Below are 26,743 nucleotides of genomic sequence, written 5' to 3'. Positions count from 1 at the left end.
GTGTTCTCATATTACACGAACAAGTGTGGACATGCAAGTGGGATTATTGGGTTAACTAGCCGACATACCATTTGCCGATGCAAAACATTCGACCCGTCTGAAAGAGGCTCTAGAACTGCAATCATCGAATTAATAAAGGCTGGGTCACTGTTTTCTCTTACTAACAGGAGATCGTCAACATGCCAGGTAACGAACCCGCGGTCATCGCGTTAGGAGTCTGCTTAGGTCAACCATTCACTATCAGGTAGACAGGCACGACAGGAAAGGTCCGCCTGTAAGGTCTAACTGATAGAGTGTGTGTGCTCATCAGGTATTAGGTAAACCTGACAGGCGGACCTTTTCAGCTGTACCTGACAGGTCTACCTGATAGTGTGTGTGCTCATCAGGTATCATTTTTTAGATCTGACAGGCGGACCTGATAAGATGTAGGTACCTGTCAGGTCTACCTCATAGTGACTGGCTGGCCTTAGAGAAAGTTACGTAAATGTTCATCAAGAAATAGACTGGCCGGCCACTGCCACTCATGTCAGGTTTTGCATGACAGGCATAATGCCCGCCATCCGCCACTCACGCGGATACCGTCTCACATTCGAAACCTGTACGACCTACAACAAGCCAACAAACAACAATACGACCCTTTGAATTCACAAAATCGGGACGGGGATAAAAACACAAACACTATATCAAGAAATGAATTGCAGAAGCGTGATCAATCTTCAGGAAAGATCACACCCAAAGTTGGCGAAGAGAATTTTAATAAGAAAACAAATTTCCCTGTATTCAATTACATACATAAAAATAAAATAAAAACATTCAGAGATTGCGAGAAATGCAAATATTTAATATTATTATTATTATTTAAAGATGTTTGGAACTGTAACTGCTATAAGGTCTTATCGTTCTGAGATCGGCCATTTATCCGTTTAGGATAAAAAATCGGGTGGGAATCGAATCCGCGGCCTAGCGCTTACAAGGCAGACGCGCTACCAACCAAGCCAACTAGGCTGGCATAATAATACGTCACGTCACGTGAGCTCACGTGACGTGATAGTGGTGTGTTTTTACCTCAAGTGTAGCCACATCTGTTTGGTGATAGTCTGGTGTCGGCTATTTATCCGTTCAGGATAAAAATCGGGCGGGAATCGAGCCCGCGGCCTAGCGCTTACAAGGCAGACGCGCTACCAACCAAGCTAACTAGGCTGGCATAACAATACGTCACGTGAGCTCATGGGGAGTCAGAAAGATGGTGTAGTTCAAAAATTTCCCCTAATATTGGTAGGTAATTTCGTTCAGGACAGCTACTATCAAGTCACGTGAGCTCACGTGACGTGATGGTGGTGTGTTTTTACCTCAAGTGTAGCCACATCTGTTTGGTGATAGTCTGGTGTCTGTACGTCTCTACGTTACGTATAGTAAAGTTGTACTGTACTCGTCTGAGTTACCATGACAACCCTAGAACATCCTCGGCAACCGGCAACACAAACTTTTAACGTTATCATTTTCCCCGAGTTCAGATAAGTTTAAATTTCATGTGACGTTTTCTTTGTCGTTCAAATTAAAATCCGTTCTCCCCTCTCTCTCTCTCCTATTCCCTCTCTTTCTCTCCTCTTCCTCTCTCTCTCCCTCCCTCCCCTATTCCCAATCCTTTCCCCTCTTTCTCCCCCAACCGCGCTCTCTCTTATTCGTTTTAATCTCTCTCCTTCTTATCAGCTCTAATCTTGTTCTCCTATTTTTTCTTATCTTTCATCTCCTTTCATTTTCCCCTTTATCTGCTCTTTTCTCCCTTTTTCTTTCCTTATCTGCTCTCGTCTCCCCTTATCTTTCCTTACTCTCTCTCTCTCTCTCTCTCTCTCTCTCTCTCTCTCTCTCTCTCTCTCTCTCTCTCTCTCTCTCTCTCTCCTATTCCCTCTCCTTCTCTCCTCTTCCTCTCTCTCTCCCTCTCTCCCCTATTCTCAATCCTTTCCCCTCTTTCTCCCCCAACCGCGCTCTCTCTTATTCGTTTTAATCTCTCTCCTTCTTATTATCTCTAATCTTGTTCTCCTATCTTTCCTTATCTGCTCTCATCTCCCCTTATCTATTCTCCCATCTTCTCTTATCTTCCCTTATCTATTCTCTTATCTTCCCCCTTATCTATCCTCATCTGCTCTCATCGTCTCTCATCTCCCCCTATCTATTCTCTCATCTTCTCTTATCTTCCCTTAACAATAGTAATATGCTTCATGTTACACATTGAGGGCGGGGTGGAGAAAGGAAGAGAAGGGACAAAAATGAAATGGAGTGAAATTGGGAAGTGGGAGAGGGAAAAGAGGAAGGAGAGGGAAGGTATGGGAAGAGGAAGTAGAAGAGGAGGTACCTACAAGAGGTTGGGGTGGGATGTAGAAGGGGTGGAGGGGAGGAAGAGAAGGGACAAAAATGAAATGGAGTAAAGTTGAAAGGGAGAGATGAGGTAAGAAGAGGGAAAAGAGGAAAGGGAGGGATCCCTTGGAGGAGAAAAAGGGAGATTGAGGTGGGATGGGAGGGAGAGAAGAAAAAAATGGGGAGGAAGGATATTCATTTTGATAATTTTGACACAACCAGGTCAGACAGTGTACATCAAACGAAACGCTTGTACCCTGAAATAATGGAGAAAAACATACCCAAAGCACCCTTGTGTGCTTTTGTGTGTGACATGAGAGAGAGAGAGAGAGAGAAAGAGAGAGAGAGGGAGGGAGAGAGAGAAAGAGAGGAAGAGAGAGAGAAAGAGAGGAAGAGAGGAAGAGAGGGAGAGAATGGAGAGAGAGAGAGGGAGGGAGAGAGACAGAAAGGAGAGAGAGAGAGAGAGAGAGAGAGAGAGAGAGAGAGAGAGAGAGAGAGAGCAAAAGTCTGTTTCTGAAAGCAGTTCTTCGCAAATAGCTATTTTGATGACAAAATGACAAATTCACTGTACACCCCTCGAGTTGGATAACTACTAACTATTCTAAAATGGAATGTAAATAGAACGGAGAAACGTTTGTACCCTGAAATAATGGAGAAAAACATACCCAAAGCACCCTTGTGTGCTTTTGTGTGTGACATGAGAGAGAGAGAGAGGGAGGGAGCGGAAGAGAGAGAGAGAAGGAGAGAGAGAGGGAGAGAAAAGAGAGAGAGGGAGGGAGAGAGAGAGAGAGAGGAAGAGAGAGAGAGAGACAGAGCAAAAGTCTGTTTCTGAAAGCATTTCTTCGCAAATATAGCTATTTTGACGACAAAATGACAAATTCACTGTATACCCCTCGACTTGGATAACTACTAACAACTATTCTAAAATGTAATGTAAAGAGAACGGGTATTTAAAAAATTGGACGCAATTGTAATAGTTGTAATACTTTCTAATTGCATAGGTAGTACATTAGTAGGGCTCCGCTGGATTAACTTATTGTAGTAGAAGTTTTTTCTTTTTCTTTTTGATATCCAAGCCTTAGCATACATAGGTCTGTCAGATAGCAGATAACTTCAGATAGTCTTAACGTGTGTGGCTTAAAAAGGTCGAGACCCATCAGGTCTGTCAGGGCGTCAGACACACTTGGGCCTCATACTCTCAAGATACTGTCATGAACCAGACGTCAGTGACTGGCCTAAGGGACATTTCAGCATTGTTAGATTTTACAACTGTCCAGTACAGTTTTGGACAAACCAGTCTCAGGTATAAAAAATGAAAATGACAACTTTGAAGATAATTTAGATAATATTTTAATTAAAAGAAAAAAAAGTTCAGAAATTATGATCTCTCACAGGGCGATGCGCGGGGCAGCGCCAGCCGCACGATCTAGAAACTTTTTCCCTAGGCGCATTATTTTAATTAATCCTAGACTTTTTTCTTCCTTCGTTTCTTATTCCCCCACTAGCACTGAAAAGAGTCCAAATCAATAATAAAAACACTTTTCAACTAAGACAGAAAAAAATTGTGACTACTCTACAGGGTGATTCCACCAATAATATGATTACCCCTCTCAGAAGAGGTATGATATTTGGGTTTAGACTTTTTCCCTATGTATAAACAGGAGTCCGCAGATGCTCCAGATTTGGAGCAACTTAAGGCCGAAACACACTACTATCACGTCACTTGAGCTGACGTAGTCTGCTAGTGTGTTTCTACCGTAGGACCCCAAGCCCAAGGGTTCTACCTATAGAAACTTTGGGCTTACATTTTTCCATGTCGGGCTTAGAAAAAATTAATAGTAGTAATAGGTAATACCTGAAAACGGCTACTTTCCCTGTCGCGTATAATATCTCTAGTAGCGCGGTCAAACTTTCTTGACTTGGCGGGGCGGAGCGCTACCGGGCTCCTTAATTTCCACAAAACAACAATCTCAGTAGTGTGGTGATAAGCCCGGTGAACTCGGGATCTGGAGGTTGGTGTTTCAAATAAGATTCAACACAATGAATCCTTTCTGTTTGGCAACATATTTGTTGGACACCCTGTATAACTTCTTTTGAACGAATCAACCGAAAAGGAGCACCAATTTTACAGTCTGCAAAACTTTCTCCGAACGAAATGCAGTTCCAAGTTTCTCTCTAACTTTCTCCCATTTTCTCTTTCGGTCCATAAAGGCGGGTTTACACGATCAAGCCGCTTGAAAAACAACCGTGTTTGCGAATTTGGTCAATGTTCAGCACCTAGTGGAACGTCTGATAACTGGGGTTTCCGCCTTTCTGGCGGTAAGCTGTTCGCTTACTCACATTAATCTTAACCGTCCTAAGATGGGCCGAGCCCGAGAAAAGCCCGCATTATGCAGATTACGCTATTATCCAGTGCCCTGAATCACCAAAGTATGGAAAAGTATCTTACAAGTGTAATAGCCAATGGAAAAGCAGAATTTTGAATTTGGACGAATCATATCAAAATATGGAATTGTAAATACTTTTCCATACTTTGGTGATTTAGGGCACAGATGGTCACCCATACTGATACGAACCACGTGCTACGTTGCTTCACTTCAGTGATCCATTTGAAACTGGTAGATTGATCGTAGTTTCTATCGAAACTGGCAGCACTCCTTTACGACACGATTTTTTTCCGAATGACTAGTGGGAACGGGCCGTTACGGCGCCACCATCCCCATGTTTGTATTTTTACTTCTTTTTTTTTTTTTTTCTCATTTCTTCTCCAAGCATTTCTCTGCCCTCTGTCATTTCACTGTCTTGTTATATTAAGTCCAATTCCAGCAAGAGGGCAAAATTACATGAAAGTAAAATCGAAAAATCAAATCAAGAATAATAATAAACTGAATATTAAATAAATTAGGTAGGTACATAGGTACTGATTGAATAAACTACGGGCTAAATAATTACCGGAGGGACGGACCCAGCTTGTTTCTCATTTCTTCTCCAAGCATTTCTTTGCCCTCTGTCATTTCACTGTCTTGTTATATTAAGTCCAATTCCAGCAAGAGGGCAAAAACATGAAGATGTCATCTTAGTTTGTGTCTGAATTTCTTGTTGTAAACTTGGAGATATCTTCTTCCATGCACTTGTTTTCTGTTTCTTCTCCTCAACCTCTTCCTTATCCTTCTCTACTTCCTCTTTGTCCACCGCCTCCTTTTTCTTCCCTACCTTTTTTTTTATCTCCTCCTTTTTCATTTCCTTCTCTGAGAAGGTCCTTCTTCTACAACTTCTCCTCCTCCTCTCATCTTAGTTTGTGTCTGAATTTCTTGTTGTAAACTTGGAGATATCTTCTTCCATGCACTTGTTTTCTGTTTCTTCTCCTCAACCTCCTCCTTATCCTTCTCTACTTCCTCTTTGTCCACCGCCTCCTTTTTCTTCCCTACCTTTTTTTCATCTCCTCCCTTTTCATTTCCTTCTCTGAGAAGGTCGTTCTTCTACAACTTCTCCTCCTCCTCCTTCTTCTTCCGCTCCTCCTCCTTCTCTTCCTTCTATAACTTCTCCTCTACCTTCTTCTCCTCCTTCTCCTCTTCCACTTCCTCTTTTTCCACTGTCTTTTCTTTCCTACCTTCTTCTTCAACTCCTTCTCCTCCTTTTTCTTTGCCTTCTCCACTTCTCCTCTACCTTCTTCTCCTCCTTCTCCTCTTCCACTACCTCTTTTTCCACCGTCTCCTTTTTCTTTCTTACCTTCTTCTTTAACTCCTTCTCCTCCTTTTTCTTTGCCTTCTCTGAGAAGGTCCTTCTTATCCATCAACTTCTCCTCCTCCTTCTTCTCCTCTTCCTCCTCCTCTTCTTTTCCTCCTCCTTCTCCTTTTCCACCATCTCGTTTGTCTTCCCTACCTTCTTCTTTAACTCCTTCTCTTCCCTCTCTGAGAAGGTCCTTCTTATCCAACTTCTCCTCCTCCTTCTTCTCCTCTTCCTCCTCCTCTTCTTTTCCTCCTCCTTCTCCTTTTCCACCATCTCCTTTGTCTTCCCTACCTTCTTCTTTAACTCCTTCTCTTCCCTCTCTGAGAAGGTCCTTCTTATCCCACTTCTCCTCTTTCTCTACCTTCTTCTTCAAGTCTTCCTCCTTCTCCTTCTCCTCCTTATTTTCTTTCTTGTTTTTCATTCCACATCCCTCCTCCTCTCTCTCTCTCGTCCAGTCTCTCCTAATTGTTCTTTCTTCTGTGACAGCTTATTGTCCTCGCCTTCTTCTTCAAGTCTTCCTCCTTCTCCTTCTCCTCCTTATTTTCTTTCTTGTTTTTCATTCCACATCCCTCCTCCTCTCTCTCTCTCTCTCTCTCCTAATTGTTCTTTCTTCTGTGACAGCTTATTGTCCTCGTTCTTATTATTTTAATTCCTCCATTTTGTAAGTGAAATAAAGATCTTGTTCGTACAAGACCATCATCGTGCTCGTAAAACGGAATGGGTTTTGTCTTTGTACAAGTTTTTTTTTTTTGTCTTTGTACAAGTTTTTTTGTCCTTGTACAAGTTTTTTCGTTTGAGGTGCAGGAATTTTGTAGATTTGTACAGTTTTCAGGATGCTTGTCCGCGGGGCTTCGAGGTTTAGTGACTTAGGACTCTTAGGAGTTAGGACAGTTTAGTAGTTCTGGACCAAGATCAAGAAAGATGGTACCTACTATTCTCGCACGGGACGAACTTTATCCTGAACAGATAAGTCGTTCTCGGAACGGCTGGCTTTCTGATCTCCTGTTTCTTCTCTCTTCGATTTCGGGACGATGAGACACTGTCTTCACATAGTCAACCGGCCATCGATGTCGACTGTACCGTCTACACTACCTCTCGACAACATAGATTCACCTCGTTGATCGATGGCCGCTCGACCATGTTTGGAGACACCTTTACCTTTGTCTATCCTCGCACGGGACGAACTTTATCCTGAACAGATAAGTCGTTCTCGGAACGGCTGGCTTTCTGATCTCCTGTTTCTTCTCTCTTCAGGACGATGAGACATTGTTAAGGATGTCTTCACATAGTCAACCGGCCATCGATGTCGACTGTACCGTCTACACTACCCTTCGACAACATAGATTCACCTCGTTGATCGATGGCCGCTCGACCACGCTTGTAAACACCTTTAACAATTCCCTTTATCAAAACTTTATTCTTTTCCAGGTTCCTTTTTGTCACATTGGATGGTTTGGTTTGATAGTCCAAGGAGGTAGTTGTTTAATTCACTTTCTTCCCTATGTTCCAGGTGTCCAGTCCGTCATGAAGTCCACATTCCCTCGGGATCACCGCTACTGCTTCCTCCTTCTCCTCCTCCTACCGATGACGCAATCCAAAACCGAGAACAAGGCGAAGCGACAGCTAGATCCGTTCACCCAGGAGAAACTACAGGAGGAGATCAAAAACAAGATAGAGCCCCTCCTGGAGAAGAAGTTACAGGAGATCCATTCGAAACCTGTACGACCTACAACAAGCCAACAAACAACAATACGACCCTTTGAATTCACAAAATCGGGACGGGGATAAAAACACAGACACTATATCAAGAAATGAATTGCAGAAGCGTGATCAATCTTCAGGAAAGATCACACCCAAAGTTGGCGAAGAGAATTCAAAACAGAGGACCAAGAGACATTACATCTACGAACATCCGAAGATTCCATTCAATCTTCCAGGTGAAATTGATCCGTACAGCACTCCAACCACGTACGATAACTCATTAGCTCCTTCAAACACCTATCTTCCGTATACTCCAAACACATTTAGTCCCTCATATGGTCCCCCTCTGTATCAAGGAGACACTGGATATCAGTACAACCCTTATCCTCATTATGTTGCCAAGCAAACACCTTTCATTATCATTCTACGCTTTTGTCCGGATCTTCCGTATACTCCAAACACATTTAGTCCCTCATATGGTCCCCCTCTGTATCAAGGAGATACTGGATATCAGTACAACACTTATCCTCATTATGTTGCCAAGCAAACACCTTTTATTATCATTCTACGCTTTTGTCCGATCATCATTCAAGAGCCTAGACGTGACAATACCACCGGTGCTCCTAGAACACCAGCAGGTCCCATGACGACTACTACAACCACTACGGAAGCACCTGAAGAACCTGTGACACCACCTCCTACTCCTGCACCTGAAGCCAACAACACAGATAACCCCCAGAGTCCTCCTAGATGTGTTTGGGCTACGGTATCTTGCTGTACACCCGGGAGAATGGATATGGGGTAAGTTTAAGATTTATCTATCTATTAATCTAGACTTCGAAATTGATAAGTAGGTAGCCAAGGTACGCACACCTCCTAGATGTGTTTGGGCTACGGTATCTTGCTGTACACCCGGGAGAATGGATATGGGGTAAGTTTAAGATTTATCTATCTATTAATCGAAATTGATAAGTAGGTAGCCAAGGTCAAACTTTATTCTTTTCCAGGTTCCTTTTTGTCACATTGGATGGTTTGGTTTGATAGTCCAAGGAGGTAGTTGTTTAATTCACTTTCTTTCCTATGTTCCAGGTGTCCAGTCCGTCATGAAGTCCACATTCCCTCGGGATCACCGCTACTGCTTCTTCCTTCTCCTCCTCCTACCGATGACGCAATCCAAAACCGAGGGAACAAGTGTGGACATGCAAGTGGGATTATTGGGTTAACTAGCCGGCATACCATTTGCCGATGCAAAATATTCGACCCGTCTGGAAGAGGCTCTCGAACTGCAATCATCGAATTAATAAAGGCTGGGTCACTGTTTTCCCTTACTATAGGTACTAGGTAGTCCGTTTTTAGTTCGACTAATATTCCCACCCGGTCAGCCACGAGACTACGTAAATGCTGATCTGGTAATTACCAATTTTTACCGCACAAGATTTGCTGAAACCACCAACCGTGGATGATGGAGGGACCTACGTCGCTCCTCAGCAAGAACAAAGATACAGAAATATGAATCAAGCAACACCGACTCCAACGCCAGCATACAATGAACCACCCTCACCAAATCGTCTTGTCTACACAACTCCTGATCCTCAGAAGTTTGATGACCGAGTAGCTGGTCTTCGTCCTCCACTTCAAGAACAGGATCCTTTCATGAGAGGAGATCCAGGATATAGACCAACTGGGAAACCAAGTCCTGTTGTGATGGGACTACGAGACATCAACATCATTCCTATAGATTTACTAAACAGAAACACTTCGGAGAAACTAAAATACGATCTACCAAACGATTTGTTCACGTTACCAGTTCATTTTGCAACACCAAACAAAACGTTAGATTATATCAAACAGAAGCAGGAAGAGAGGTTAAAACTAAACAGTCAAAACATTCGAAACCTGTACGACCTACAACAAGCCAACAAACAACAATACGACCCTTTGAATTCACAAAATCGGGACGGGGATAAAAACACAGACACTATATCAAGAAATGAATTGCAGAAGCGTGATCAATCTTCAGGAAAGATCACACCCAAAGGTGGCGAAGAGAATTCAAAACAGAGGACCAAGAGACATTACATCTACGAACATCCGAAGATTCCATTCAATCTTCCTGGTGAAATTGATCCGTACAGCACTCCAACCACGTACGATAATTCATTAGCTCCTTCAAACACCTATCTTCCGTATACTCCAAACACATTTAGTCCCTCATATGGTCCCCCTCTGTATCAAGGAGATACTGGATATCAGTACAACACTTATCCACATTATGTTGCCAAGCAAACACCTTTTATTATCATTCTACGCTTTTGCGAACTAATGGGAACACGAGAAATGGAAGATTTGGAATTCCTATTTCCTCGATTCCGCAAGGAATATGAAATGTCGTCTCGTGGTGGTATAGGCTTTGTCAATAGCGTCATCCTCGTATTGAACAGAACTTTGGAAACCCGAGTGAACTTCTAAAGGAGTTAACGAAAGGAATTCACACCCAAAGTTGGCGAAGAGAATTCAAAACAGAGGACCAAGAGACATTACATCTACGAACATCCGAAGATTCCATTCAATCTTCCTGGTGAAATTGATCCGTACAGCACTCCAACCACGTACGATAATTCATTCCGTGTCCAAGGATGTCAATAGTATGGACATGGTGTGGCTCAAGAGCGTGGACAATAACATTCAAGTAACTAGGGTATCACCTAGTGAAATTGAAGCTATTGCCCAGGGCAAGATGTAAGACAGTCTGTCGCTGTTCCCTTGTGTGATTAAAGCTGTTTGAACAAATATTACCTTAAGAGTTATTTCGCAGTTCAAGAAATACACCTCCTTAGATTATCAAACTCAAGTTATCATTATTTTTATATTCCGGACACCTAGGGTTAACATTTCTGTCTTTCCCAATTTCTGACGCTCGCTCGCCCGGGGATACAAATTACCGCCACCACTCACCTTCGCCATTTCCGTCAACTAGGTCACTAATTCAATTGATGAGAAAGAATTGGAGAAATGAAAGTTTTTCTCCGAAAACCTCATTGCCTTTTATATTTTTCTCCGAGCGTTCTGCTCCGAGAAACTCAAGAAGACAAAAAACATAATGCGAGAACAAATATGAGGAGAAAGAAGAGATAAAGAGTGGACTTGAGCTAATGGATTTGGAATTAGGATCTGAAATAAGAAAAGGTGTAGGAGGGAAGATAAGAATGGTTAGGAAGGGAGGCAGATTTGGGATGAGAAGGAGAAGGGAGACTTGGGAGGAGAAGAAGAAGTATAAGAAGAAGGAGATGGGCGATAAGAAGGATAAGGAGAAGGGCGATTTGAGGGGACGATCATCATTCAAGAGCCTAGACGTGACAATACCACCGGTGCTCCTAGAACACCAGCAGGTCCCATGACGACTACTACAACCACTACCGAAGCACCTGAAGAACCTGTGACACCACCCTCTACTCCTGCACCTGAAGCTAACAACACGGATAACCCCCAGAGTCCTCCTAGATGTGTTTGGGCCACGGTATCTTGCTGTACACCCGGCAGAATGGATATGGGGTAAGTTTAAGATTTATCTATCTACTAATCTAGACTTTATAATTGATAAGTAGGTAGCCAAGGTAATACACAGGGAGAGAAAGATTAGAGTGATGAAAATTGCAATGCGAGAAAAATATTGAAGTTAACAATAATTTTCCTTTTGTGTTCCTCGCCGTTCGTTGCTTCAGGTTTCTCATATTGAGAAAAATAACATCTCTGTTCTATTCTCTGGTGTGGGTTCTTGCTTAACACCTTCAGTATTCTGGGAGTAAAGGGACTTTAAATACACAGGGAGAGAAAGATTAGAGTGATGAAAATTGCAATGCGAGAAAAATATTGAAGTTAACAATAATTTTCCTTTTGTGTTCCTCACCGTTCCTTGCTTCAGGTTTCTCATATTGAGAAAAATAACATCTCTGTTCTTTTCTCTGGTGTGGGTTCTTGCTTAACACCTTCAGTATTCTGGGAGTAAAGGGACTTTACAATCCTATTCGAGTTGAAAGTAGAATGAGCACGTTTGTATTTTAGTTCGGGATTTGGATTTACTTTTTCTGCTTCGTGCAGAACTCTTTGAGAACATTAGGACCATGACGTTTGAACGTTTCCTTGAAATGTGTCGAGATATAGGATAGGTGTTTACAGGAGATGGTTCCTAGAAAGCCTGGTTAGGTTCACAGTTGTGATTATTTCTTAGGCTGGTCATTATTTTTCCATGTACTCGCACCTGGAAGGGATTAGACTTACGGTGACTTCTTGACAACATACACAGGGAGAGAAAGATTAGAGTGATGAAAATTGCAATGCGAGAAATATTGAAGTTAACAATAATTTTCCTTTTGTGTTCCTCGTCGTTCCTTGCTTCAGGTTTCTCATATTGAGAAAAATAACATCTCTGTTCTTTTCTCTAGTGTGGGTTCTTGCTTAACACCTTCAGTATTCTGGGAGTAAAGGGACTTTATGTACGCACAAAAAGATTTCTCTGGAGTGTTCTCATATTACACGAACAAGTGTGGACATGCAAGTGGGATTATTGGGTTAACTAGCCGGCATACCATTTGCCGATGCAAAATATTCGACCCGTCTGAAAGAGGCTCTAGAACTGCAATCATCGAATTAATAAAGGCTGGGTCACTGTTTTCTCTTACTATAGGTATTAGGTACTAAGTAGTCCGTTTTTAGTTCGACTAATATTCCCACCCGGTAAGCCACGAGACTACGTAAATGCTGATCTGGTAATTACCAAACTTTACCGCTCATAAATAAACGTATTATGTCTGCCCTTGTGCAGACCGGGCACTTCATTCCAAGCAAAAGCTTAATGAAGAAAAAAACAAGGAGCAATTGTTATTCCCCGAGAATTAAAAGTCGAAGATGAAGAAGGAGGAGGAGAAGAAGAAGAAGGAGGAGGCGGAGGAGGAGGAGATGATGAAGAAGAAGCAAAAATAGTAGAAGAAGAAGAATTAGGAGGAGGAGAAAAAGAAGAAGAAGACGAAGGAATAGGATGAGATGAAGAAGAACGAGGAGGAAGAGAAGAAGAAGAAGAGACGCAGAAAATTTTGCAGACTATAGGAGAAGAAGAAGAAGAAGAAGCAAAAATAGTAGAACAAGAATTAAGAGGAGGATAAAAAGAAGAAGAAGAAGAAGAAGAAGAAGAAGAAGAAGAAGACGACGACGAAGTAATAGGATGAGATGAAGAAGAAGAACAAGGAGGAAGAGGAGAAGAAGAAGAAGAAGAAGAAGAAGAAGAAGAAGAAGAAGAAGAAGAGACGCAGAAAATTTTGCAGACTATACAAGAAGGAAAGCAAGCAACTTTTTCTTTCCCCCTGTTGGGAACATTGGTAACAAGCACGTCTTGAAAGTAACAAAGTGGGAATATATACCTACGTAGTCTAGTTATAAAGTCTGACAAGGAAAGAGACTTTTTAATAGATGAACGAACCTGTGAAATGGCACCTGAAACGATGATGTCTCGATTCTGGATTTACTAGAGGCGGCTGTCGACTAATGGATAGCTTGAGTAACGACCGATGACTATATTATTGGCAACACGGACGAATTTGTTCATAAGGCGCAATGTACACTAGTTTCATCAAACCCACAGCCCACAGAGCAATGCACACTGGTGAAATCCAGTTTCATGAAACTCATTGTGCATTGACATAGGATAGGAAACACGTTTCATGAAACGGGTTTCATTTGTGCATTGCGCCCAAGTCTCATAACCAAACCATCAAACTACAGCTGAACTTCTTAAAGAGATGGCAACAGGAGGCTGAGCTGACTACGAAATGGACGTTCTAAATGGGTTGAAATGATATTTTCATGTAATTACTGGACTCGACACATGGGAATTTTATAAGGAAATGTCCCCATTATGATACAAAAAATCCCATCCCACATTGTCCCATCATGATACAAATGATTTTTGTGTTGTATCACTCTGGCATAAAAGTTACCACCGGCGAAGGCGGGGTAACGCCGCGCGCCGTCTAACCATTCCGAGGGAAAGTTGTGTTCTTGTTGACTTTCGGATTAAATATTCTGGTCCCGGCCATGGCCCATCTTGTCGGACGTTTCGTGAAATTTATGTTGTTGACATTGCATTTACCCTGCGAGGAGAGTCTTCCTGGCTGAGATTTATGCTTTCCATTTCACCATTTCAACGGAGACGGCGGAACATGTTGAGATTATGGTGCTCGGGCTGAGATTTATGCTTTCCATTTCACCATTTCAACGGAGACGGCGGAACATGTTCAGATAATGGTGCTCGCGGGAACATACGGGAAAGTTCGAGGTTCTTTTATTTGTTTAGGTGTTTATCGTACGCACCTATCAAATTTCAGAGGTTCTCAGATTAAAGAGATTGAAAGTTTCGAGATTCTATGGTATGTCAAGTGAATCGTACGAGAAAGTTCGAGGTGTAGACGCAACTTTTTATACTATTGTATATTTCTTTTACTACAAGGATAAGAACCTACTATAAAAGGAAAGAAACTGCAACGTCCACAATAAAGTATAGAAATCTAAAAATGTTTCATGACTCGAGTTGTAAATATAAAAATGCTCTCATTCTGTACAAATGAAAAGGCATTAAAGAAAAACGTACGAACGTTAAATAAAATCAGAGAGAAAAAAAAGTAAACATTAAAAAAACAAAATGATGTTCACATGATTGGAGAGATTAAAATTGAAACAGGTCAAGTGTTGGAAAAAGTTCTCTTGAAGCTGCGAGCACTCCGTATCCAAAGAACAGAGCCGAAAAAATCGACCCGTTGGAAATCGAACCCGGGACCTGCTATCCTAGAATGGTTCTAGCAATGGACTTGCTATCTATGTACAATTTCGCAATGGAATAATGGAAAGAGGGGGGAAAATATGAGAAACAGAACCAGCCGCATAAGCAGTAGGGGACTGCTGAGTTTGAGGCCACAGAGTGAGTTTAAACTCAGTGCAATCTGATTGGCTGAAATTTTAAAAAAAATTAAAAATCAACTAATCAGATTGCTCCGAGAGTTAAAGTTAAACCGAGTTTAAAATCACCTTTTGACCCCCGGCCTGAGTGAAAATTTCGAGATTTTTGACATAGTTATCGTCGGTCCAGAAACTTCCTGGTTCCCCTTATCCGCTATATAACTTTGACGTTATATTCTCACATAGTGAGCTTTTCCACTTAAATGTTTTGTGTCAGCATAAATTGTCATAGATATTTGTTAGATATTTTACGTCCTTTGAACACGTTGTAAAAAGGGACTTTTCAACTTTTGTTTTTGAACCGACGATATCTTATAAAACGTGAGATACCTAATTCATCTTCTGGGGAACACATCCTTCTGAAGTCATAGTCTCACATAGGAAGCTTTTCCACTTAGCCGTGTGGTTTGTGTCAGAATTGTCATATATATTTGTTACATATTTTACGCCCTTTGAACACGATGTAAAGAGGGACCATTCAACTTTTGTTTCAAAACCGACGATATCTCATAAAACGTGGGATATTGAAATTCATCTTTTGGGGAACACATCCTTTGGTTTATAAGAGGATGGTAAGTTTACATGAGACGCATTCCCATTGCTTTGGAGTCTTTGGACTAATCCTACCTAAACGCGTGTTTAGACTATAAAAGTGATTAGGATAGCTGATTTGACTATAAAAGTTAGCCCGCCTCTGTGATCGACTGTTGAGGAAACTTTATTTGAAATTATCGAGATAAACGGTCCTTTTAGGAACGGCAAACAAAAGGATAGAAGCTACAGCCTTGTTTATAGTGTTTATTATTTGTTTCTTATTCAATACCTATTTATGATTAAGTAATTTTTATTTATTTATTGTCATGTCTTCATTTTCTTTTTCTACCATTTCATGTTCTTTTTGAACTTTTTTCTTTTTATTTCATGTCTTCTTTTGTCTTTCTTCTATTTATTTTTCCTGCATGTTTATTATTTGTTTCTTATTCAATACCTATTTATGATTAAGTAATTTTTATTTATTTATTGTCATGTCTTCATTTTCTTTTTCTACCGTTTCATGTTCTTTTTGAACTTTTTTCTTTTTATTTCATGTCTTCTTTTGTCTTTCTTCTATTTATTTTTCCTGCAATTTCTATGCTCATCTTCCATACAGCCCTTGCTACACACGTTTCGCATGAATATAAATTCCTATTAACCCTTCTGAAGCTGCACGTCCGCATTTGACACTTCACCAGGGGCTTTGAATAACAACAAATCCCCACAGCACTCTGTACTGAAAAGGATACACTCGTTTCAAGCACTTACGAATCTGTTTGGAGCTTTTAGAAATTCACCATAAAGTATAAAATTAATGTTCGATACAGCGAAGATTTTATGAGAGGAACGCCAGAAGGAAGACAGCATGAAATAAATTCAGCTGTTCCGAGAATGAACCTTATCTGAAAAAAGTTCGCCCCGGGCGAGAATCGTACCCGCGACTTAGCTCTTACAAAGCTCAGGCGTGCTATCCTCCAAGATATAACTAGGCGCCTAGGCGGGCTTATCAGAATTATCCTGTTAGTTATGAGGGGTTAATTTACCAAGGTTTCATATTTATAGTAACGCACTCAAAGGGTTAAATCAGGCAGATAGAAAGAACTATGTTCAGCATGCATTGTGAATATTTTATAACACTATCCCTATCTCTCTCCTACTCCCATAAGTATAGTACTATTTCTATCTCTCTCCCACTCCTATACATCTAGTACTCTTTCTATCTCTCTCCCACCCATACATCTAGTACCATTTCCATCTCTCTCCCACTCCCATACGTCTAGTACTCTTGCTATCTCTCTCCCACTCCCTTACACCTAGTACTATTTCCATCTCTCTCCTGCACTCAAAGGGTTAAATCAGGCAGATAGAAAGAACTATGTTCAGCATGCATTGTGAATATTTTATAACACTATCCCTATCTCTCTCCCACTCCCATACATCTAGTACTCTTTCTATCTCTCTCCCACCCATACATCTAGTACTATTTCCATCTCTCTCACTCCCATACATCTAGTACTCTCTCTATCTCTCTCCCACTCCCTTACACCTAGTACTATTTCCATCTCTCTCCCACTCCCATACATCTAATACCCTTTCCATCTCTCTCCCACTCCCATACATCTCCTTCTTATTCTCATATCTCTCTCTCTCTCTTTCTCTCTCTCTCTCCTTTACGCTTTTCTACAGAAACATCACTCCCTTCTCTTTCCCTCCCTATAATATAATCTCCCCTCATCTTCTCTCTCTCTCTCTCTCTCTCTCTCTCTCTCTCTCTCTCTCTCTCTCTCTCTCGTTTTTTACAGTCACCGAAGCCCGAATATTTGCAATTGAAATACGATGATGGAAGGGCCTACACGGAGAAAAAAACTAGGGTTCCGGCAGCCTAATCGGGTGACAGGGTTCCGGCACTTTAATATTGAATCTATATCGGGAAGCTCGACACTATCATATAGCATTCCAACAACCTAAATCGGGGAAGTAACCCAATAATAGAGTTCTTCCACCCTAAACGTGTGGCACCCTGTCACAATTTTTTTCCTTAGTGTAACACACTTTAGTAGGTACTAACCTTTTCACTATTTGAACAACCCTGTATATCACAAGTCTTACGATGTATCAAGGTTTGAATACTTCTGATTAAGGTTACCAATTATTATTTTACTCGAGAATAAAAGAGAAAAAGTTTACTCAAAACTTCAAAAGAGAAAAGAGACAAGAGAGTGGAGCACTAAACTTGTTGGACAAAACGTAATAAACTACGGGGTAAAACTTGGAAAAGACTTGGAAGAGTAAATGAATGGGGCGGGTTGAAAAAAAAATGAGAAGTTCTATGAGAGAAAAAAAGTCTGAGGGGTAAAAAAAGGAGAGTTTTTTATTCAACTTTTGACGACAACTTTTGACGACAACGATTAAAAAAAATTGATTATGCACCTTAAGCACAGCGAACGTTGAAGCCGAAGGTTGGTGGTTCGATTTCAAGTCGTATAAAATTTATCACAGTGTATTAATGGGAGAAAGATGGTTTGTTCCATACCTACTTGACGTAATTACCATTGACAACATCTTTGCTCTTGACTTGTATTCCCACCACAAATGTTCAAGCATACCTGATAGGCCGCTTGACAAACGGCTTGTCAAGCAAGAATAAGCTTGAACGTTTGTGGCGGAAAAAAGATCATAGGCAATAAGCAGCCTGAAATGCCGCCTGTCGCCTGTTGCTTGATGAAAATTCAGTCCCTAAACCTGATTCAACCTGCCTGTTACTGTCCGCCACAGACATTCAAGCAAATCAAGCATGCTAGCTAGAACATAAGCTTATTGATTGAGCAAATTTTTCATTGTTGAGGAAACTTTATTTGAAATTATCGAGATAAACGGTCCTTTTAGGAACGGCAAACAAACGGATAGAAACTACAGCCAGTTTGATGACCGAGTAGCTGGTCTTCGTCCTCCACTTCAAGAACAGGATCCTTTCATGAGAGGAGATCCAGGATATAGACCAACTGGGAAACCAAGTCCTGTTGTGATGGGACTACGAGACATCAACATAATTTGTTCCCTCAGAATGAAGACCGGAAATATCAACAACCAGTATTTTCAATCAACGAACCTCCACCTCCTGAGGAACAACAAATAGAGAACCCTCCTGACCAGCAAGGATATAACGGTGTAGCACAGAAGTATCCACTAAGTCCTAATCAAATGCAAAATCAACCACCTGTGAACGTGCAAAATTTACCATTAGTAAATACACAACCAGTGTATAGTGGACAACAGATATCTCAACAAGTGAATCAAGGAACACCATATTATAATGCACAGGGATATCCAGCCCAAGGGATGCAAAATCAGTATGGACCTCAAGGTCCTCTACCAAATTATCAAGATGAGCAACAGCAGTATGATCGACCACAGTCAGATCAGTTAAATGCACAAAATCAAAGAAATGGAGGAGTACAAGGTGAAGAGCAAACAACAGAGACCCCTATAAAGTACAACATCAACGATGAACCACCTCCCATCAGTAATTTCCAAGATTTGCTGAAACCACCAACCGTGGATGATGGAGGGACCTACGTCGCTCCTCAGCAAGAACAAAGATACAGAAATATGAATCAAGCAACACCGACTCCAACGCCAGCATACAATGAACCACCCTCACCAAATCGTCTTGTCTACACAACTCCTGATCCTCAGAAGTTTGATGACCGAGTAGCTGGTCTTCGTCCTCCACTTCAAGAACAGGATCCTTTCATGAGAGGAGATCCAGGATATAGACCAACTGGGAAACCAAGTCCTGTTGTGATGGGACTACGAGACATCAACATCATTCCTATAGATTTACTAAACAGAAACACTTCGGAGAAACTAAAATACGATCTACCAAACGATTTGTTCACGTTACCAGTTCATTTTGCAACACCAAACAAAACGTTAGATTATATCAAACAGAAGCAGGAAGAGAGGTTAAAACTAAACAGTCAAAACATTCGAAACCTGTACGACCTACAACAAGCCAACAAACAACAATACGACCCTTTGAATTCACAAAATCGGGACGGGGATAAAAACACAGACACTATATCAAGAAATGAATTGCAGCAGCGCGATCAATCTTCAGGAAAGATCACACCCAAAGGTGGCGAAGAGAATTCAAAACAGAGGACCAAGAGACATTACATCTACGAACATCCGAAGATTCCATTCAATCTTCCAGGTGAAATTGATCCGTACAGCACTCCAACCACGTACGATAACTCATTAACTCCTTCAAACACCTATCTTCCGTATACTCCAAACACATTTAGTCCCTCATATGGTCCCCCTCTGTATCAAGGAGATACTGGATATCAGTACAACACTTATCCTCATTATGTTGCCAAGCAAACACCTTTTATTATCATTCTACGCTTTTGTCCGATCATCATTCAAGAGCCTAGACGTGACAATACCACCGGTGCTCCTAGAACACCAGCAGGTCCCATGACGACTACTACAACCACTACGGAAGCACCTGAAGAACCTGTGACACCACCTCCTACTCCTGCACCTGAAGCCAACAACACAGATAACCCCCAGAGTCCTCCTAGATGTGTTTGGGCTACGGTATCTTGCTGTACACCCGGGAGAATGGATATGGGGTAAGTTTAAGATTTATCTATCTATTAATCGAAATTGATAAGTAGGTAGCCAAGGTCCGCACAAAAAGATTTCTCTGGAGTGTTCTCATATTACACGAACAAGTGTGGACATGCAAGTGGGATTATTGGGTTAACTAGCCGGCATACCATTTGCCGATGCAAAATATTCGACCCGTCTGAAAGAGGCTCTAGAACTGCAATCATCGAATTAATAAAGGCTGGGTCACTGTTTTCTCTTACTATAGGTACTAAGTAGTCCGTTTTTAGTTCGACTAATATTCCCACCCGGTAAGCCACGAGACTACGTAAATGCTGATCTGGTAATTACCAAACTTTACCGCTAATGCAGAGAAAATAACCATTATGCTAATTGCATTTTCAGTCAGCAAATTTCGGGACGATTAAACCCATAAGCAGCCCTTGACAGGGACATACTCCTAGGTTTGACTGTACAAAAAGCCATAACGAGTTCGGATATAGGAGACCTCTGTAGGTATTAATATGGAGATTACCATTGGAACGAAACGAAATTACAACGTTGGGTGACATAAACACACAGACATTATGTACATAATTTAGACGACAATTGTGGGGGATGGGAAACGGTAGGTACTACCCACTCACTCCGAGAAATAAATTGGGGGCAAAATAACAAAATATAAAAAGTAAAGTGATATGAAATGTCCATTTGGAAACGGAATTTTTTTCTTGATGGTTAGGGCATCGAATCAAATAGGTTATGAGAAATAGCCCTTGAGTGTTGAGTCTTGAGTGACACTCAAGTTTTCGCCATTTATATTGACTCTTTATTGGTTATAAAGGTGTTTTCACATTCACACATAGTCGACGGCCGTCGATCGATGTGAATGTGTGAGTTTATTGTGAATCAATGTGGATCGAAGCGATGGCCGGTCGACTATGTTTGAACACACCTTAATAATTCAATGCACTCACTATTTGAAATGTAGAAAATAAAAAGACAAACAACTTTCCAATTTATTGTTATTAGAAAATTTTTATCGGAAACGAGATATTCTTTTTTCTTATATTTCCCCAGAAAATGGGGTCAAGCCGCCACTTCCACTAAATTATTCCCAGGGGAAATAAAAACCCCGCGAAAAAATTAACTTCGTCTTCTTCTTCTTCTTCTTCTTCTTCTTCTTCTTCTTCTTCTTCTTCTTCTTCTTCTAGTTTTATATGGTCCAAATAAAGGTCCATGCCAAATTTGGTGCTTTCCTGACGAAATGCAGCTTTTTTGACGTTAGGCCACCGACTAGGTATGCTGTGTTAGGTTCTGTCTAGGTGTAGGTATGTAGCTTTGTGTTTTGATTACGGAATGCTACAGACTGCTGGTGCCAAATGTGCATAATTTGAATAAATTGAAATAACTTTCGTGGGAGAGGAAATAGTAGCTACATCTAGGGCAGTAGGTTAGTGGATACTACTTCTCTCATTTCGTTTCTCCCTTGGAGTTTTTCCATTATTTCTTTTGTATTTTCTCATTCTCACACTTTATTCTAATTTTCGTTCTAGATGATTACACGGTATGCTGTGTTAGGTTCTGTCTAGGTGTAGGTATGTAGCTTTGTGTTTTTGATTACGGAATGCTACAGACTGCTGGTGCCAAAAGTGCATAATTTGAATAAATTGAAATAACTTTCGTGGGAGAGGGAATAGTAGCTACATCTAGGGCAGTAGGTTAGTGGATACTTGGAATTTTTTTTTTAGGTAGGTATGGTAGAAATTCAAATTGAAGAAATTTCTTTCGAGGAGAAATGACTATCAGTATTTCTCAACAAAACATTCTTCGGTTCATAAAATATAGGCAGATTTGTAGGGAGGTAAGTTTAAAGCATGGTGTAACATATGTATCTATCTTACCTGAATTTCATTCCATTTTCATGTTTCAGGAAATCAAGATCTGTCAAAGTCTCAAATCAGATACCTGCTACAGCAGTCAATAAAGAAAATACAACCAGAAAGATTTTACGTGGATAAGGACGAACAAGCGAAGAATCCATCTTTCATCGGATACCTGTCAACGGGTGACAGTTATTTGAAACCCGAAGAGAAAAATGGCAAAGACCAATTTACTTTGCCTGTAAATTTTCACATCCCAACAACAAAGCGAAGTAATGATTTGATGACTTCATCTCAGCAATATCCGGATCAGTTATACCACCAGCAACAACTTGGTCAGGTACCAAATAACAACAATGGGACTTCATCTCAGCAATATCCGGATCAGTTATACCACCAGCAACAACTTGGTCAGGTACCAAATAACAACAATGGATATCCTCAACAATATCCTCAACAAGAACTCATACTGAACTATCCAAACTATCAACCATCACTGCCTAATGTTCAACAACAATTTCCTCAGAATTATGTACAACCAGCTCAAAATTATATCCAATCAACTCAGACATCTCAAGGTTCAAATCAGCAAAATCCTCAGCCAATACTTACACTACAACAGTATCAAAACATGCTGAATCAAAATCAACAGTACAACCAACCCAATACGGGTTTATCTCAAGGCCAACAATACCAGCAACCCATCAATGGTTTATCCCAAAGCCAACAATACAACCAACAAATTGGTGGTTTACCCCAAAACCAACAATACCAGCAACCCGTAAGTGGTTTACCGCAAAACCAACAATACAACCAACTCATCACGGGGTTGCCTCAAACTCAACAGTTCAATCAACCTATTGCAGGTTTACCAATTAAACCTACAACTGTTCCTTTGGCGATTCCAATTTTACAAAGATTCTTGGAGAGACCTTTACAACCCTTACCAGAACAGCTAAATATTCAACAACCTCAGCAACCAGTCCCATTACCTCCTCAACTTTACTTGATACCGCAACAACAAGGATTTCAACAGCAGCCACTACAAGGCAATCAACTAGGAGCACTCAACTTACAACCACAACCACAGCAGCAGTTTCAGTAACAGCTAAATATTCAACAACCTCAGCAACCAGTCCCATTACCTCCTCAACTTTACTTGATACCGCAACAACAAGGATTTCAACAGCAACCACTACAAGGCAATCAACTAGGAGCACTCAACTTACAACCCCAACCACAACAGCAGTTTCAACCTTTGCAACAAAATCAGGCCAATGGTATAAGTTTAAGAGCAGATTTACAAGATAATTTGTTCCCTCAGAATGAAGACCGGAAATATCAACAACCAGTATTTTCAATCAACGAACCTCCACCTCCTGAGGAACAACAAATTGAGAACCCTCCTGACCAGCAAGGATATAACGGTGTAGCACAGAAGTATCCACTAAGTCCTAATCAACTGCAAAACCAACTACCTGTGAACGTTCAAAATTTACCACTAGTAAATACACAACCAGTGTATAGTGGACAACAGATATCACAACAAGTGAATCAAGGGCAACCATATTATAATGCACAGGGGTATCCAGCCCAAGGGATGCAAAGTCAGTATGGACCTCAAGGTCCCCTACCAAATTATCAAGATGAACAGCAACAATATGATCGACCACAGTCAGATCAGTTAAATGCTCAAAATCAAGGAAATGGAGCAGTACAAGGTGAAGATAAAACAACAGAGACCCCTATAAAGTACAACATCAATAGGACGAACAAGCGAAGAATCCATCTTTCATCGGATACCTGTCAACGGGTGACAGTTATTTGAAACCCGAAGAGAAAAATGGCAAAGATCAATTTACTTTGCCTGTAAATTTTCACATCCCAACAACAAAGCGGAGTAATGATTTGATGACTTCATCTCAGCAATATCCGGATCAGTTATATCACCAGCAACAACTTGGTCAGGTACCAAATAATAATAATGGATATCCTCAACAATATCCTCAACAAGAACTCATACTGAACTATCCAAACTATCAACCATCACTGCCTAATGTTCAACAACAATTTCCTCAGAATTATGTACAACCAGCTCAAAATTATATCCAATCACCTCAGACATCTCAAGGTTCAAATCAGCAAAATCCTCAACCAATACTTACACTACAACAGTATCAAAACATGCTGAATCAAAATCAACAGTACAACCAACCCAATACGGGTTTATCTCAAGGCCAACAATACCAGCAACCCATAAGTGGTTTACCTCAAAACCAACAATATAATCAACAACAAAACCAACAATATAGTCAACCACAAAACCAACAATACAACCAACTCATCACGGGGTTGCCTCAAACTCAACAGTTCAATCAACCTATTGCGGGTTTACCAATTAAACCTACAACTGTTCCTTTGGCAATTCCAATTTTGCAAAGGTTCTTGGAGAGACCTTTACAACCCTTACCAGAACAGCTAAATATTCAACAACCTCAACAACCAGTCCCATTACCTCCTCAGCTTTACTTGATACCACAACAACAAGGATTTCAACAGCAACCACTACAAGGCAATCAACTAGGAGCACTCAACTTACAACCACAACCACAGCAGCAGTTTCAACCTTTGCAACAAAATCAGGCCAATGGTATAAGTTTAAGAGCAGATTTGCAAGATAATTTGTTCCCTCAGAATGAAGACCGGAAATATCAACAACCAGTATTTTCAATCAACGAACCTCCACCTCCAGAGGAACAACAAATAGAGAACCCTCCTGACCAGCAAGGATATAACGGTGCAGCACAGAAGTATCCACTAAGTCCTAAACAACAGCAGAACCAACCACCTGTGAACGTTCAAAATTTGCCACTAGTAAATACACAACCAGTGTATAGGGGACAACAGATATCACAACAAGTGAATCAAGGACAACCATATTATAATGCACAGGGATATCCAGCCCAAGGGATGCAAAATCAGTATGGACCTCAAGGTCCCCTACCAAATTATCAAGATGAGCAACAGCAGTATGATCGACCACAGTCAAACCAGTTAAATGCACAAAATCAAGGAAATGGAGGAGTACAAGGTGAAGAGCAAACAACAGAGACCCCTATAAAGTACAACATCAACGATGAACCACCTCCCATCAGTAATTTCCAAGATTTGCTGAAACCACCAACCGTGGATGATGGAGGGACCTACGTCGCTCCTCAGCAAGAACAAAGATACAGAAATATGAATCAAGTAACACCGACTCCAACGCCAGCATACAATGAACCACCCTCACCAAATCGTCTTATCTACACAACTCTCAGGACAACTTTCAGTACCTATATGGTGTCGATCAATCGTGTCGACAAGGTAAGTTATAGAGTCAGAGTGTGCTGGCTCGTATAGAACCTACCCAAACATGACATTCTGCTTCGTGCAGAACTCTTTGAGAACATTAGGACCATGACGTTTGAACGTTTCCTTGAAATGTGTCGAGATATAGGATAGGTGTTTCCAGGAGATGGTTCCTAGAAAGCCTGGTTAGGTTCAGAGTTGTGATTATTTCTTAGGCTGGTCATTATTTTTCCATGTGCTCGTGGTGTGGCTCAAGAGCGTGGACAATAGCATTCAAGTGTCTAGGGTATCACCTAGTGAGATTGAAGCTATTGCCCAGGGGAAGATGTAACAGTCTGTCGCTGTTCCCTTGTGTGATTAAAGCTGTTTGAACAAATATTACCTCAAGAGTTATTTCGCAGTTTAAGAAATACACCTCCTTAGATTATCAAACTAAAGTTATCATTTTATTATGTACTCGCATTCTTCGATCTTCATTTTATTACTTCTTCAAAATCATTGATTCAGTCTGTTATTCAGCATATTTTATTCTCCACACAATGTCACGTGAGTATCCTCTAGCTATTGATGATAAGGGCTGCGTGATTCAAGTGAGCCTTGCTGAGAAGGCCGTGAGAAGTTCTCGTACCGTGATGGGTTTGAAGTCGGAGAACGGTATTATCCTGATTTGTTCGCTGGATGAAGAAGAAGGCCGTGAGATGTTCTCGTACCGTGATGGGTTTGAAGTCGGAGAACGGTATTATCCTGATTTGTTCGCTGGATGAAGCTCAGCAGCACACTATGAACCGAGTCATACAGATCAGTGGCAATATGATAGCAGCGGGCACAGGGTTCCCAGGTGACAGTTTGATGACCGAGTAGCTGGTCTTCGTCCTCCACTTCAAGAACAGGATCCTTTCATGAGAGGAGATCCAGGATATAGACCAACTGGAAAACCAAGTCCTGTTGTGATGGGACTACGAGACATTAATCTGGACGAGTTTGTGGAGGAGATGGCGGATCTGATTAGTTTGAACACGATCCTCAAGAGTGCGCGTCCGTACAGAGCATGTCTCATAGTGGCGGGATGGGATGTCAGTGCAGGCTATCAAGTGTATGTCATCAACCCTGATGGTCAGAGCTCCAAGTGGTCAGCCGTGGCAATAGGAAAGGATGCAGTCTCGTGCAAGTCTCAGCATGAGAAGCAAGTCCACACCATTCAGAACATGTCGTTGAATATGGCGAAGAAACTAGGAGTGGACATTTATCTCAACACCGTGTCCAAGGATGTCAATAGTATGGACATGGTGTGGCTCAAGAGCGTGGACAATAACATTCAAGTAACTAGGGTATCACCTAGTGAAATTGAAGCTATTGCCCAGGGCAAGATGTAAGACAGTCTGTCGCTGTTCCCTTGTGTGATTAAAGCTGTTTGAACAAATATTACCTCAAGAGTTATTTCGCAGTTCAAGAAATACACCTCCTTAGATTATCCACAGACACTATATCAAGAAATGAATTGCAGCAGCGCGATCAATCTTCAGGAAAGATCACACCCAAAGGTGGCGAAGAGAATTCAAAACAGAGGA

General features: G+C 41.2%; 1 protein-coding gene across 1 annotated transcript in view; it reads left to right on the top strand.

The window, feature by feature from the left end:
* Positions 1–595: 595 nt before the first annotated feature.
* The window catches only part of LOC113466365, a 35,980-nt gene continuing 9,832 nt past the window's right edge, over positions 596–26,743 (top strand). Inside the window, exons 1-2 of the mRNA XM_026821684.1 lie at positions 596–738; positions 10,286–10,391. The gene's annotated coding sequence lies outside the window, so the exon portion shown is untranslated. The remainder of the gene's footprint in view (positions 739–10,285; positions 10,392–26,743) is intronic.

Source organism: Diaphorina citri, unplaced genomic scaffold (assembly GCF_000475195.1).
Source record: "Diaphorina citri unplaced genomic scaffold, Diaci psyllid genome assembly version 1.1 scaffold12, whole genome shotgun sequence".
In the NCBI taxonomy this organism is placed as follows: domain Eukaryota; kingdom Metazoa; phylum Arthropoda; class Insecta; order Hemiptera; family Psyllidae; genus Diaphorina; species Diaphorina citri.
This window is presented reverse-complemented; position numbering and strand designations above follow the sequence as displayed.